Here is a 16272-nt window from a genome sequence, read left to right on the forward strand (position 1 = left end):
TATCATTTTGGAATATTTATATGGTTATTTTATCACTGTCACAAGATTTTTGATAGCACTAGCACTTTATATCCACTGTGACACTTTCTGATAGTGATTATGGAAACAGAATCACATTATTATATGGTTTAAACATATGGTAACACTTGCACTTTTATCTCACTGTGCATAGTCACCATCTTTTGTTATTTATTGATTTATTTGCAGTATTACTTTGGCGCTACATTAATTTTATTTTATACCTATATTTGTGTTATGTGGAAGCACTGAATGTATGCTGCCATTGGCATTTTTACACTGTTTTATTGGGGTTTAGCGCGGATTTTATTTACATTTACTAAGGGTGCATGCTTTGGCCAATCACATAATGCACCATGTGCATGCAGTGCATTATGGGCGCTTGAATTTCCTGCGAAGAAGCATATTTGTTCGTCATTCGACGAACGATCAAACGGCCGATGTTTTAGTCGAACTTAGCTTCTACTCAAACTTGAAGCTCATCCCTAATCACCAGAAACAGTAATCATTGGTCCCAAATCTCTAATGGTTTTTTTATGTATGTTTTGAGTTTTGCTAACCCAATTTTTTGGAACGTTAGTAAAACATAACTTTTTGTTTCCACAGATCCTCCTCCTCCGTCGGCATGACTCCTCCATAAAAAACTTCACCAAGCCGACCATTATGCGGCACCTGCATTTGAAGCTGTGGCAGAGATTCCACCACCGCACATCAGTGCAGGACCTTCAGCGCTCTTGGAGTGACATAAAGAGATGCACCATAGTGGATGGACAGTGACCTCCTGTTTATAAAAATGCCCAATGAATCTCATTGATGTCATTGCTCCTGTATGTACCGCCTGCCCTAAGTAAATGTCCAATGAACATTCCCTAATGCATTCCTGGCTTTGTCTTAAAAATTGTAGGGGCGCTGAGTATATTGCTTCCATGTGCAGAAGTAGCTGGATATTTGTGTCCTAAAATTGTGTGTAACTTGTGCTGTTTTTTTCTGTAGAGACCAGCGATGATGAGGAGGAGCAGCAGGAGGCTCATCCACCTCAGGCCCACTGTAAGTACTTTGACTGTGAATGCGTTCTGTGTCTTTGTTCTAAGTTGGAGGGCTGCATTTTTTATTGTATGTTTTCTCTTTTGTGGTTTATGTAGCTTCAGCGATGGGTGAGGAGGAGGAGGGTGAGAAAGGAGGAGGAGATTGAGGAGGCGGGGGAGGAGGCAGTGGAGGAGGAGAGGGAGGAGGAGATAGCTGAAGAGAGGGGGCAAGGAGGACACCTTCCCTCAAGCTTAATGTAAGTACCCTCCATGTGTTTGTGTCTTCTCTGGGTCCCTGTTTAAACTGGAAGGGCTGCAATGTTTGTTTTTCTTGGTTTTGGTTGATGTAGCAGCAGACATCTATGATGTTGGGGAGGACAGGGGAAAAGGGGAGGCTGCCCCCCCCCCCCAGCCCACTGTAACTACCTTCAATGGGTTGGCCTACTTTCTGTGTCCCTTTTCCAAATTGCTGTTCTTAAATGGTTGTATTTTTTCTTTGTGATTCTAGTATCTGCCATGTGGTCACCCTGTGGGGAGGAGAAGGCCCATGGAGGAGAGGAGGCAGGCTCCCCTCAGGCACACTGTAAGTACATTCGATGTGATTCTCACATGTAATGTGTGTGTTAGGGTGAAGTTATATGTGCAAATGTAAGTTTGTGGAAGATCCAGTGTATTTTAGCTAGACGTGACAGCCAGGAAGGTTGAAGTGGAGTTTGACAAGGAGGATTGTGAAAGTCAAGGATAGAGAATATCCTATCAGGGCCATCTAACAATGACCACTAATTGCAAGTTTATTTTGGGTAACACAGTCAGTGTGGAGAGGGTAGTGGTTAACTTTCCCGATTTGATTGTTCTTTATAAGCATCAAAAAAGGAGATTGTCAAAACACTTTGATGTTGTTGGTGCCTCAGCCATACCTTTTCAGAGAACCACCTTCAGCACAGAAGCATGGAGTACATATCTTTAAGGCTACATGGTAAAGGGAGGTGCTGCGCTAGAAACGAAGTGAGTATATATCAGTCCAATAAGACAATAGGTCCATCCATCCACCAGGGTCAGCTGTTAAGGCAAATAGGTGCTACCACCACCAGATCACCTCCAACCACACTGCCTCTTACTGTCCTGTTACTAATGCAAAGCATCCATATCCCACTATAGCAGGGGTCCTCAAACTTTTTAAACCGGGGGCCAGTTCACTGTCCCTCAGACACTGTTGGGGGCCGAACTATAGTTTGAAAAAAATATAAACAAATTTCAATGCACATATTTTATTTATACTGCACAAAAAAAACAGGAAAAACCAATAGAATATTTAAAAGGAAGAACAATTTTAATCAACATAAACGTATTGGTATTTCAATGGGAAGTATGAGCCTGCTTTTGGCTAATGAGATGGTCAATATTCGGTTCCATATTTGTCATTGTCATCCTGTGCCCTGCTCATCCCAGAGGTAGCACACCATACAATGATGATGATGAGGAGGAGGAGGATGAAGGTGGTGCCTAGCCTAGCCCTAGACGGGCGGTGTAATGTCCCCGGTGACAGACCCCCACAACCGGTCCGCTGTACCTTCTCACCCGGCGCCTCCACTTCCTGCTGCCTGGGAGCCAGGTGAGAAGAGCGGCAGCCTGGAAGGAGGAGCTCCCAGTCACTGACACACTGGGAAGAGGAAGAGTGCGGAGGGAAGAAGCCGCCCACGGTCACTCCCCGCATTCAAATCAATGGCAGCAGAGCCTCTGCCTCCTGTATTGGCTCCTGTCACAGTCAGAGGAGGGGTGCATTTCAGATCACTCTGCCTGTGACAGAGCTGGACCTATACAGGAAGCAGCGGCTCTGTCACTGACATCCTAAGTCTCCCGTGGCAGCCAGAAGATCGCACGGCGCTTAGAGGTGTCCGTGAGCCGCCGGCCAAAGGCGGGAGAGGTGGAGAGCTTAGTAGTCCCTCCTCCTTGGCTCCTCTAGGTTGCGGCTCGAGAAGCACTCTTAACAGAAGCAGCAGTCTGGTAATATATATACAGTATTTATATATATATATCTAGCTATATATGTATTATATTAAAAGACTGCTGCTTTGTATATTATATTTACTGCTGATATATAATATTAGGGATCACACAAGACTGCTGCTTTTGTATATATTATATTTACTAGTAAATATAATATACAAAAGCAACAGTCCTGTGTGATCCACAAAAGTATTATTATATAGCGCAGTGTATGTGTATATATATATATATTATACACTTGACAGTATATGACAGTATATTATACATCACTTTACTGCTATATAATATTGGGGATCACACAAGAGTTCTGCTTTCATATGCATTATATTTTCTTGCTGACATATAATAATTTGGAATATAATATATCATTTTCTAATACTGCTGCCTATATATATACTGCTGATTTAAGAATATCCTCCTGTTTCCTCATCATACACCAGCCCACCTGTCCCCATCTCTTCTCTTACCTTCTCTTCTAGTTCAAACCATGTGTGTCTGTGTGACAGCCAGGGACTGTGGGCGCCTCTGTCTTGTGGGCGGGGACGAATGACATTATGTTGACTCAGCACTTCATTGGCTGGAAGCACCCGTCCGTCCTGTGTGAGGCCTGCACACTGAGTGACAGGCAGTCGATGGGGTCTTGGAGGATCGCGGGGATCGCGGTGCCGCGATAGCCGCGACCGCCGCAAAACATGAATGATTCATCCATCCGGGCCAGCGGGCCGTGTTCAGGACCCTGGCGGGCCGGATGCGGCCCGCGGGCCGTAGTTTGAGGACCCCTGCACTATAGGCTCATCCAGAGTTCATATTCAGCACCCAGTAAGGCCAGATAATGGTCCAGGATCAGGCAGGCTCCCAGGAAAGGGTCACACAAATTCCCAGGCTCAGGATCCGGTCCCCAGGGAGGATTAACATAAAGCCCCAAGAATAGAAAAACACTCAGAGTATTACGTATGAAATAAAGGGCAATATTTATTTTAAAGCTGTTTAACTCACATAAACATGCAAAGCAGGGTCAGTGTGTGTGTACAGTCCGGTTTCCAACCGACAAAATGGCCGCTGCATCCTTGGCGCGATGACGTCACACCTTCCAGTCCCGCCCGACGCAGCATTTCGTCAGCAAATGACTCATCAGGGCCCCTGAAGCAGAAAGCTTGCAGAGTAGCAATCAGCTTTAGCACTGAAAAGGTGCAAAAAGCACCCTTTCAGGGGAGGGGGGAAGGAGAGAGAGAGACATAGGTGGGAGAGAAGAGGATGAGAGGGAGAGAAAGGTGTAAAAGAGTAGGGGGGTTTAATAGGTGAACATTTAGAGAAAGAAAAAAGGGGGAGGGGGGATATGGTGGGGATAAAGATGAGAGAAGTGGGGGTTGGACGTTTTCCATGACTGCCTAACCTCCATTATGTTTTGGGAATTTCATTGCTAAGCTTCTTTTTTCTCTCTCTCTTCACACAGTTTCTACAGCATCAGGATCAATCCCATCCACCGGCCCACCTCCAGCAACCGAGTGGTGAGTCTCTACAATGTGTCTCTTTAGATATATAGATAGGGAGAGGGAGAGAGAACTCCATCTACATTTAGTTTGGTATAGGGAGAGATGTGTGCACATGTATCCTGGATAGCAATTGGACACCACACATATCATTGTTACAAATGTTTGTTCGTCTTAACCTATTGAGGTTTACATGGCAAGCTTTTTACATTGTTTTTGTGGAACAGCGAATACAATGAAAAGTCATCTTGTTGAACCTTTAGAAAACTTTCCCCTGCAAGATTCTTGTCTAGGCTTATGGCCCCTTAAATCTGGAGCATCTAGGATTTACCTGTTAGCCCAAACAAAGAAGGGACACCTTATAGGATTTCATTATGTGAAGATTGGGTTTAGCAAGTAGAAATGTAACCACATGTTTGCAGTAAGAGAAGCACCTGTGTAGAAAGACCTACATTAACAAGCCAGGGACATTTCTTGCCCAGCACCCCCCCCCCCCCCCCAAAAAAAAATCTAATTTAAAATATATTTATTACAAACAATATTCAAATTATTACAAACAGTAATGACAAACATAAATATAAAAAAAAACTAACATAAAAAAACATCAAACATGAGGTGGGGGCTCAGGAGGTGGGGGGGGAGTTGCAAAAGTTGCAGCGTCTGCTACAAGTGTAGCTGTGCCTGGGGCCCATGGCAAAGTAGGTATTGTACCCAGGAGCTGACACTTATATTGTATTGCCTCAGCCCACTGAGCTATTTAACAATCTGTCTTGAGCCGTAATCTTTAAGCCCAAAGAAGACAATGGAAATGTGCCAACAGCATATTTCATAAAGCAATAACAGAACCTCAAGACACAGACCTACACACATATATATATATATATACAGTGCCTTGCGAAAGTATTCGGCCCCCTTGAACTTTGCGACCTTTTGCCACATTTCAGGCTTCAAACATAAAGATATAAAACTGTAATTTTTTGTGAAGAATCAACAACAAGTGGGACACAATCATGAAGTGGAACAAAATTTATTGGATATTTCAAACTTTTTTAACGAATAAAAAACTGAAAAATTGGGCGTGCAAAATTATTCAGCCCCTTTAAGTTAATACTTTGTAGCGCCACCTTTTGCTGCGATTACAGCTATAAGTCGCTTGGGGTATGTCTCTATCAGTTTTGCACATCGAGAGACTGAAATTTTTGCCCATTCCGCCTTGCAAAACAGCTCGAGCTCAGTGAGGTTGGATGGAGAGCGTTTGTGAACAGCAGTTTTCAGTTCTTTCCACAGATTCTCAATTGGATTCAGGTCTGGACTTTGACTTAGACATTCGGACACCTGGATATGTTTATTTGTGAACCATTCCATTGTAGATTTTGCTTTATGTTTTGGATCATTGTCTTGTTGGAAGACAAATCTCCGTCCCAGTCTCAGGTCTTTTGCAGACTCCATCAGGTTTTCTTCCAGAATGGTCCTGTATTTGGCTCCATCCATCTTCCCATCAATTTTAACCATCTTCCCTGTCCCTGCTGAAGAAAAGCAGGCCCAAACCATGATGCTGCCACCACCATGTTTGACAGTGGGGATGGTGTGTTCAGGGTGATGAGCTGTGTTGCTTTTACGCCAAACATAACGTTTTGCATTGTTGCCAAAAAGTTTGATTTTGGTTTCATCTGAGCAGAGCTCCTTCTTCCACATGTTTGGTGTCTCCCAGGTGACTTGTGGCAAACTTTAAATGACACTTTTTATGGATATCTTTAAGAAATGTCTTTCTTCTTGCCACTCTTCCATAAAGGCCAGATTTGTGCAGTATACGACTGATTGTTGTCCTATGGACAGAGTCTCCCACCTCAGCTGTAGATCTCTGCAGTTCATCCAGAGTGATCATGGGTCTCTTGGCTGCATCTCTGATCAGTCTTCTTGTATGAGCTGAAAGTTTAGAGGGACGGCCAGGTCTTCGTAGATTTGCAGTGGTCTGATACTCCTTCCATTTCAATATTATCGCTTGCACAGTGCTCCTTGGGATGTTTAAAGCTTGGGAAATCTTTTTGTATCCAAATCCGGCTTTAAACTTCTCCACAACAGTATCTCGGACCTGCCTGGTGTGTTCCTTGTTCTTCACGATGCTCTCTGAGAATATCACAGTGCAGGTGCATTTATACGGAGACTTGATTACACACAGGTGGATTCTATTTATCATCATTAGTCATTTAGGTCAACATTGGATCATTCAGAGATCCTCACTGAACTTCTGGAGAGAGTTTGCTGCACTGAAAGTAAAGGGGCTTTTGCACGCCCAATTTTTCAGTTTTTTTATTTAACAAAGTTTGAAATATCAAATAAATTTCGTTCCACTTCATGATTGTGTCCCACTTGTTGTCGATTCTTCACAAAAAATTACAGTTTTATATCTTTATGTTTGAAGCCTGAAATGTGGCAAAAGGTCGCAAAGTTCAAGGGGGCCGAATACTTTCGCAAGGCACTGTGTATATATATATATATATATATATATATATATATATATTGTGAGGGATTAGCTCGGTGGTAGGCGTGGATGACCCATTTGGGGGTGCGTTTTAACAGAGAGATAGCCGAGCAGTGGTTGCAAACAACACTTTGTTTTATTCATGCAATTTACTTCACACAATTGCAAGCCTCAAAACAGCCAAAATAAAATAAAACAAAATAAATCCTTGCCACTGTGGCCGGCTACCTTCTCACACACTGGAACCTATCTAATGAAGTCTGTCCCCAACCTACTGTTGGGCAGACTTGGCTGGTCATACAGCAGACTCTCAATAGTCCATGTTTTATCTCTTCACACAGCAAACAGTTAATTTAACATGTCCCTTTTCCTCTTCATATGGAACATGTCCCTTTGTCTCTTCACACTCTTCACATTGAACACAGTTCATTTGCTTGTCTCTCCACATAGCAAGCAGTGCATGTATTTCTTTCCACATAGAAATAGTTTCTCTTCTCACCTTGAGACGATCCAAGACCTCACTTCGAGTAGTCTTCACACTTGTTTACCCTCCTTAGCGCACATCACTTCAGGGGGTCTTCTCCCATGCTCACCAGTTTGTCGGGAGGCACTCATCTGTCTGTCCTCCTCTCCCAGCCCACACGGCGACAGGAGGCAGCAGTCCTTCTCCCAGGCGTCCTCAGCGTTGGGAGGCACACATCTGTCTGTCCTCCTCTCCCAGCCCACACGGCGACAGGAGGCAGCAATCCATAGACTTCCTCTGGACAAATTATAGAGGCCTTCATTTCCTCATTCCGAACATCTGAAGGCCTTTCAACTTCTTTACACCTTCCTGCTGCCTTTGGCAGCCGACACCCTATAGTAATTAGTGAACTTTCCAAACCAGGTGGGAATGTGTCTCCTCTCTGTGACTACATCCCCAGATTTACCTGACTTCCTGTCACAATATATATATATATATATATATATATGTACAATTGACTTTCCAGTAGACAAGCTCCCAGTAGACAAGCTCTCAGATCAGCTGGGATAATTGGCGATTTTATTTTGAATCAGCTGTGAATGCTGTCACTTGGCGAATGCCCCCGCTTCACAGGCATGTCCAATCATCTCAGCTGCATGTACTTATCACTAATTTTACCACCATTTAACAATCTGTGTTAGCTTGCATCGCGGAGGTGGTTAAGATTCCGGTTCCTAATTCTGTAGAGGTCTGTCTCTTGGGGTTGGTGGATGGCTTGGCCCCCGCGAGGGCCCTTCGCACACTGGTCAGTTTGCTTCTTTTCTATGCTCGTAAGGCCCTGCTCCTACACTGGAAAAGCCCCTTGGCTCCCACTATCCTCTTTTGGAAGGTCCTGGTTACAAGGCTACGTATCTCAGCAGGGGGTGTCCTCGCAAATTTGATAAGGTGTGGAAGATATGGATAGATTCCCCGGCCTCAACCTCCGTTGAGCAGCCTTAAGCCCCGTACACATGCTGTCCTGTCGGCTGAAAACTGCAAAAGACTGCACATGAATTTTGTCGGCCAACAACAGCCGACTGCAGAAGTGATGTCATGTGATGGTTAACTTTCCTTGTCTTTTTTCTTTTCTGAGCATGCCCAGTCTTGCTAATTGGCTGTTTGTCGGCCGAATTCTGTACTGACTGGCGAACAATCTGCCGTTCTGGTGTTGGCCAACAAAAATTTTAATGCCTGCACACCAGATTCTGTTCGGCCGAAAAGTTGCTGTTGGTTGTCGGAAGCATCATACTAACAAGCCGACAATCGGCCGATCGTTCGGCGGCCGAATATTTACGGCCGACAATCGCTACGTGTGTACGGGGCTTTAGAGATCCTACGGTGTGCTGATCCGGGTTAGCTGGGGGGGGGGGGGGGGGGTGTAGTACTGAATGTTGCTGCTCTTTTCCTTACCATTATGTGATTGCTGAAAGACTGTTTTTTACTTTGCCAAACTGTTTTTCCGTTCTCTGAATAAGATACGAGGTTGCTGATTACTGTTTGCTTGCTGGACTAATATCTTTGTCCTGTGACCTTGCTCATCTTTTGCCGGGACGGATTTGAGGGGTATTCATGTCCCTGGTGGGGGCTTATTTTTGTGTGGTGGACCTACTGGGTGGAGCCTGTGCGATTTTTTTATTTTTATTTTTTTTTGCGCTATAAACGAAAAAAGAGCGACAATTTTGAAAAAATAACAATATTTTTCACATTTTTTTATATGAAATTGTCAAAGAAAAAAAGTGAAAATCAAAAATTTTTAACACTTTAGGCCAATTTGTTTTCTGCTACATATTTTTGGTAAAAAAAAATTGCAATAAGCGTATTTTGATTGGTTTGCGCAAAAGTTGTTGCATTTACTAACTACGGGAAAGATTTATGTCATTTTTATTGTTTTTCTTTTTTTTTACTAGTAATGGCAGCAATCTGAGATTTTTAGCAGGACTACGACATTGCGGCGGACAGATCGGACCCCTGACTGACATTTTTGACACTTTTGCGCAAAAAATAAAAACCGCAGAGGTGATCAAATACCACCAAAAGAAAGCTCTATTTGTGGGGAAAAAGGACATCAATTTTATTTGGGTACAGCATCACATGACCGCGCAATTGTCTGTTAAAGTAACACAGTGCCGTATCACAAAAAATGGCCTGGTCGTGAAGGGGGGTAAATCTTCCGGAGGGTAAGTGGGTAACTAATGCCTGGAAATCTTGGTCATGGAAAGATTTGTCAGGACGCCTGAACCCTCCTAGGACAGCCTAGGATGAATGTGTTCCCCATTCCCACAGAAAGATTGGTCTCTTGTACAATGTCACGTCAGGTTATGTGTCGGTTATCCAGGATCAGGCGTTTCATGCGCTGAATGATCACAGGAATCACTGCTGGGGGCTGGGAACCGCCACGGCCGGGATCCTCACTGACCGACGTCTACACCAATCAAATCTCTTCCTGCAGATGAGCGTCTCATCACCGTACTGTGCTTGAAGTCTTCTGTAGATATCTGCGGGTTTTACACCTTCCTTCACAAGAACCTCCATCACCACACGCTGTTCCACGCACGCGCTAACACTGTTATCTGCCATCCTGAATAACGCTCCCTGGACTGCCCACCACATGTGCCCCACCCATCAGTAATAGGACACACCTACCACTTACTACTGCATGTAGTACCGCCACGATACCATCCCTTTCTATACCTGTAAAATGAAAAGTCCCGGTTTGACTTGAATGTCCCTCATAGCGCAATACCGCATTATGGACACTAGATGGAGCCATGGAAATCAGTGTATGAAATAAAATATATCCAATATTCATCCCAGCTGGGAAAATACTGGTTACATTCATTCAGCTAAACAGACCTGTAAGTGTTTGTGAAATCTTCCCGCACAAAATGTACTCAGCCAATGAAAGGTAAGGACTCCATTTTTATTTTTCTCCTGCTATTACTGGCCAACACGGTACAACACTTCATCCATGTCTTTGGTGATCTCCGATTTCCTTATGAAGTGTTTCTTACATGATGAAGATCAGCTATCGAGTATATCTGAGGTGTATATCAGGGTGTGCTTCTTCCCCACATGTCCAGCAGCATTCATACAGAAGACATTTCCCACACTCAAGACACTAATACACCTTAAGAGTTGTGTGGGATCCCTGATATACAGGAAGACAGGACTTCAGTGAGGAACAATTCCCTCATTTAGGACAGGAAAGTGGTTTCTCGACCGTGTGATATCTCTGATGTCTGTAAAGATTGGACTTATCTGAAAAACATTTCCCACACTCAGGACAGGAATATGGCTTCTCCCCTGTGTGAGATCTCTGATGTGCGTAAAGATAGGACTTCAATGAAAAACATTTCCCACACTCAGGACAGGAGAAGGGCTTCTCACCTGTGTGAGATCTCTGATGTCTGTAAAGACTGGACGTCTCTGAAAAATATTTCCCGCACTCCGTACAGAAATATGGCTTCTCCCCTGTGTGAGATCTCTGATGTTTATAAAGACTGGACGTCTCTGAAAAACATTTCCCGCACTCAAAACAGGAATATGGCTTCTCTCCCGTGTGAAATCTCTGATGTTTGTAAAGATCAGACTTTTGTGAAAAACATTTCCCACATTCAGGACAGGAAAACGGCTTTACCCCAGTGTGAAATGTCTGATGTCTATAAAGACTGGATTTCTCTGAGAAACATTTCCCGCACTCAGGACAGGAATACGGCTTCTCCCCTGTGTGAAACCTCTGATGTCTGTGAAGACTGGAGTTCACTGAAAAACATTTCCCGCACTCAGGACAGGAATACGGCTTCTCACCCGTGTGAGATCTTTTATGGACATTAAGTTCAGATTTAAAATGGAAACCCTTCCCACACTCAGTACAGGAAAACCTCTTCTCTGTTGGAATTACGGCACTGTTCCTCACAGACTGAGGTTCCTCAGGATAAGCGGAATACGATGGTCCGGCACCGTCCCTCACAGTCAGAGGTTCCTCAGGATAAGAGGAATACGATGGTCCATCTACACTGTGTGGTGCTGGATGGACATTTGAGGTAGCCGGGTTTTCTCCTGGACTATACTGTGTGATGTCCTTATCTTCTACTTTACAGTCTGGAGACAAAGTGAGACAATCCTCTGAGGTTTTCCTCATCTCCCGTCCATCTACTAAAATAGAAATAAAAAGATTATTACTAGACATCAGCAGATTGGTTCCCCTAAACCAGGACTCCGCCCACATCAGGCAGCTTTGTCTCTGAGGATCTTACAATTCCCCCCTCAAGGTAACTAGTAAATGGGTCCTCTGATCTCCTACCAGTTCATTTCCTTATTCATGGACCTTAGTCAGAGAGTGAGGGAACAATGAGAATTGTCTTTTATAGGAGTGACAGTGATGAGGGGATTATAGGACGAGTGTCCCCTCCCCCTCTATCACTCATTGCCATCTTCCCAACACAAGATGTCCCGCACTTCCTTATTTAGTCCAAGATTTAGTCATGAATACCAGTGGGGCTGAGCCCCACCAGAGGTCAGAGAGTGAGGATGGGGGAGAACAACCAAGATGAAGACTGGACTGATCCTGAAGACAGTCATCATTCGGTTTTTGACTCCTCCCTCATTATTACTTTCTGTTTAAGGTTCCAAAATGTCCAGCTTGTAGAAAATAGGAGCAAAAGAAATAAGGCCTATGCAATGTACAACTTATTATACAGTATAAGATACAACAGTTATATCTGTACAGTATCAGAACCATGTAATGTACAACACACAGTATATAATATAAGAGTCAGGACTAGGAATGGGCCAAACACCCCTGTTTAGTTCACAGCAGAACTCCCGAACAGGGGAAATGTTCTAACCCGAACTGAAAACCCCACTAAAGTCTATGGGAGCCAAACAAAGCACCTTATCCCCATGTTAATAGAAACAAGGGCCTCTTCCCAACAACCCTGGGCTGTGGTTGTCAGGGTCTGCAGGTGGGTGGCTTATCTTATCGGAATTTGGACAACCCCTTTAACAAGGGGCCCCCAGATCCTGCCCCCCCCCCCCCCATGTAAATGGGTATCAGGTACATAATACCTACCCCTACCCATTCACCAGAATAGTGTCAAAAAAGTAATAAACACAAAAGATAGTTTTTGACCCATTCTTTATTAAAAATCAAAAAAATAAATAGTTTCCCTCGATGTAAATCCATCGTCAATCATGATGCTCGCTGGACCCGAAAATTCAAAAACATTCTTGCCTCCTGGGAGGCCTCCCTCCATCTGCCTGCTTTGACATTCCTTTTAAAGGCAAGAGGGGGGGTCATATGGCTTCATCACCCAGTGGCACCGCCCCCTTCTGAGGTCACATGGCCAGCATACACCAGTTAGTGACGTCAGGTGGTAGAGCCTCCAAGTGACGATAAGCCCCCACCTGCAGACCCTGACAACCACAGCCTAGGGTTGTCGGGAAGAGACCCATAATCAGTGGAAGCCTAAATGTTTACATGTGGGACCTCTGCAACTTGTCACACCGCTGCCTCCCATCTCCTGAGACTGCACTCAGTGACTTGGGTCTGAGACTTTACAGACATATTCTTCCCCCCGGCACAGCCAACAGACAACAGAAGAAGTAACCCTGGGAGAATTGTTCTGTCAGAGATCTTACTAGACCCGGGCATGGGGCAAAAGACCCGAAGAACATACCCCAGGTGCCTAGGTCTAGTAATGTCTATGGTGAAAATGAACATTTTGCTGCCAGCTGAACCCCAGAATCTCCATAGATCCAGTCTAGAGACATAAATTGTGTCTGCAGCACAGAGAAGGAAGATTATCCGAGAGAAATACAGGAATACAGGACGGGGAACACAGCTCAGGAAAGTGACCAGGGGATTACAGGCTGATATCACCCAGTCCCCGCCCTACTCTGGACCAATCAGTGAGCAGTATGGGAGGAGGAATGTATTTAGTGTTAATGACCCACCTGTGCTGATCTCTGTAGGAGTGTCCTCCTCTATAAATGTCCCCGTTATTCCATCCTCCTCCATAGACTGCTGATCATCCCTCACATACCTCTCTTCTTCTTCTGCTTTAACCTCAAATTCTATATCGATTGGATCTCCACCCTAAACCAAGAAAATTATACAAAAGATCATTTATGAAAAGGGTTAATCTTGTGATATCAGATATTGTAAAAAAAAAAATCCACTTACTGCCTCCATGAGTCCCATGTTCTAGACACATCCCTTGTCTGTTACTGGATAATGTCCCAGAATTCCCAGCACCGCTCACCTCCCCTGTCAGCAGCTCCATCATCTTCTTGGTGACTTCTAGAATCTTCTCCATGTTGTGTCTCTCAGGTTTTAGGGAGTCACATTGAGGCACTGTGATGGTCATATGATCACCTGACCTCAGAAGAGGAAATCTCTGTATTAAGGAACCAATAGGAATATTATGTTAGAATCCCAGAATCCTCCTTACCTCTCCGGTCAGGTCTGTGTTTTATTAATAGAGATAAGAGTGATGTCATGTGACCTCCCCGAATCCTCCTCACCTCTCCAGTCAGCAGGTAGATGATCTCCAGGGTGAGGTTTAGTATCTTCTCAGTGATGTGACTCCGGTCCTCCTCCATCTTCATTGGTGCCATCATTTGATCTATACAGGTCTCCTTGTAGACGGATAACTTTGGGAAATGTAAGAATTATTTGGATGGGATCAGTCACACAATAATAGGATGTAGGATGTAGATGTGTGGAGATGTGGGGGGGGGGGGGGGTAATAGGAGGATTGCTGTACATTTAACCACCTCAATACTGGACACTTTTACCCCCTTCCTGCCCAGACCAATTTTCAGCTTTCAGCGCTCTCAAATGACAGTTACTTAGTCATGCAACACTGTACCCAAATGTAATTTGTATCGTTTTTTAATTAAAAAAAAAAAAAATTTGTCTGTTATAAAATGTTGCAAATAAAAAATCTTCTTCATAAATTTAGGGAAAAACTGTATTCTGCTCCACTTCTTAGATAAAAATAACCCAAATCCATTTATATTTAGTCTGTAGGAAAATTAGAGTCCACAAACCATGGGATATACAGTGCTCGGCATAAATGAGTACACCCTTTTTGAGTCAATATCTCAATGAACACAAGAACAATTTCCAACATTGTGATAAAACTGAGTTCTATAGAACATTTGTTTGGCTCATTACATGAAAGTAATAATAGAACTTAGATTACACAATATATTTAGTTTTGCTCAAATTAGTTGATTCAAAAATGAACACACCCCACAACAAAAACTCCTCCATCTAGTATTTTGTATGACCTCCATGATTTGTAAGGACAGCACCAAGTCTTCTAGGCATGGAATGAATGGCGACATATTTCAACATCAATCTTTTTCCATTCTTCAAGAACGACCTGTTTTAGAGCCTGGATGCTGGATGGAGAGTGATGTTCGTCTCTCTTGAATTCCCCATAGGTGTTCCCCGATTGGGTTCAGATCAGGAGACTTACTTGGCCACTGAATCACTTTCACCCGGTTCTTCTTCAGAAATGTAACAGTGACCTTAGATGTGTGTTTTGGATCATTGTCGTGTTGGAAAAGTGTGTGACAACCAAGGGCACGGAGTGATGGTAGCATTTTCTCTTTCAATAGAGAGCAGTACATCTATGAATTCATGTTCGTGACACTATTAATGAAATGCAGCTCCCGACTCATGCAGCCTCACAGAAGGACACTGCCACCACCATGTTTCACTCTAGACACCATGCATTTTTCTTTTACTCCTCACCTTTGGAACGCCATACAGTTTTGAAGCCATCAGTTCCAAAAACATTTATCTTGGTCTCATCACTCCAGAGTACACAGTCCCGGTAGTCTTCTTATTTTTCACCCTGGAAAATTTTAAGGTGGCCTAAAGCCCATGCTTCCTTCATGGCCGACACCCATTCATGCCATTCCTCTGCAGAGTATGCCGTATTGTGTCATGGGAAACAATCACCCCAGTTTGGTTTCTACTTCTTTATCTAACTGCAATGAGCTTGCATGGCCATTTTCTCCAACCCTACTCATCAGAAGACGCTCCTTTGGAGGTGATAACTTCCGTGGGCGGCCTGGACGTCTCTGTGAGATGGTTGCAGTTCCATTTTTGTATCGCTTTTGCTACATAATTCTGACTGATAAGTAAAGCTTTGATGATCTTCTTGTAGCCTTTACCTTTCTTGTGTAAAGAAATGATTTCTGACATTTCTCTTCCATGTGGTGCCATTGCTGACACCATGAAATGGGAGGGGTTTTCTTTGTAAGTAACGCCCTTTTATAATCAACTGTCTGCTGGACACCTGTTTAATATACAATTACACTCACCTATAGGTGAATTCTTCTTAATTATGATTTTATTGTGTACAATTTAGCTTTGCTCTTAAGACTTTCATTGGGGTGTATTCATTTTTGTAACATGGTCTTGAATGAATATGTTAGGATAAATACTTTTTTGTGTGCAATTAACAAATCTTGGTTGCAATCAATGGCCCGCATTTGTGGGAGTATTTTGCAGTATAGTGTCCCATAGAAAATGTTGATTCTGGAAAGTAAAATGCCAGAACAGTACAAATACCTCCGAAAATTACCCCTTTTTTGAAAGTAGACAGTCCAAGTTATTTAACATGAGGTATGATGAGTTTTTTGAAGCTGTAATGTTTTTGTCACAATTTTTTTTTTTAAAATGAAGAAATTATTTATTATTTCAAAAGGTTTCTATTTAACACGTTATTT

The 16272-nt window shown here is 43.4% G+C and overlaps 2 protein-coding genes and 1 pseudogene across 3 annotated transcripts in view; 1 reads left to right on the plus strand and 2 right to left on the minus strand.

The window, feature by feature from the left end:
- LOC309549919 overlaps window positions 1-15303 on the minus strand; it is a 44215-nt pseudogene extending 28912 nt beyond the window's left edge. The window contains exons 1-2 of the transcript in view: window positions 15290-15303; window positions 10726-11540 (exon numbers count right to left, since the gene is read on the minus strand). The product of the transcript in view is annotated as an uncharacterized misc_RNA (transcript). The remainder of the gene's footprint in view (window positions 1-10725; window positions 11541-15289) is intronic.
- LOC309550274 (uncharacterized protein) overlaps window positions 1-16272 on the minus strand; it is a gene marked incomplete at both ends in the record, with an annotated part of 1476097 nt that overhangs the window by 756315 nt on the left and 703510 nt on the right.
- LOC309549916 (uncharacterized protein) overlaps window positions 1-16272 on the plus strand; it is a gene marked incomplete at its 3' end in the record, with an annotated part of 179893 nt that overhangs the window by 86718 nt on the left and 76903 nt on the right. The window lies entirely within an intron of this gene.

The sequence above is a fragment of the Pelophylax lessonae genome (assembly GCF_965119305.1).
Source record: "Pelophylax lessonae genome assembly, chromosome: 3".
NCBI classification, from domain to species: Eukaryota; Metazoa; Chordata; class Amphibia; order Anura; family Ranidae; genus Pelophylax; species Pelophylax lessonae.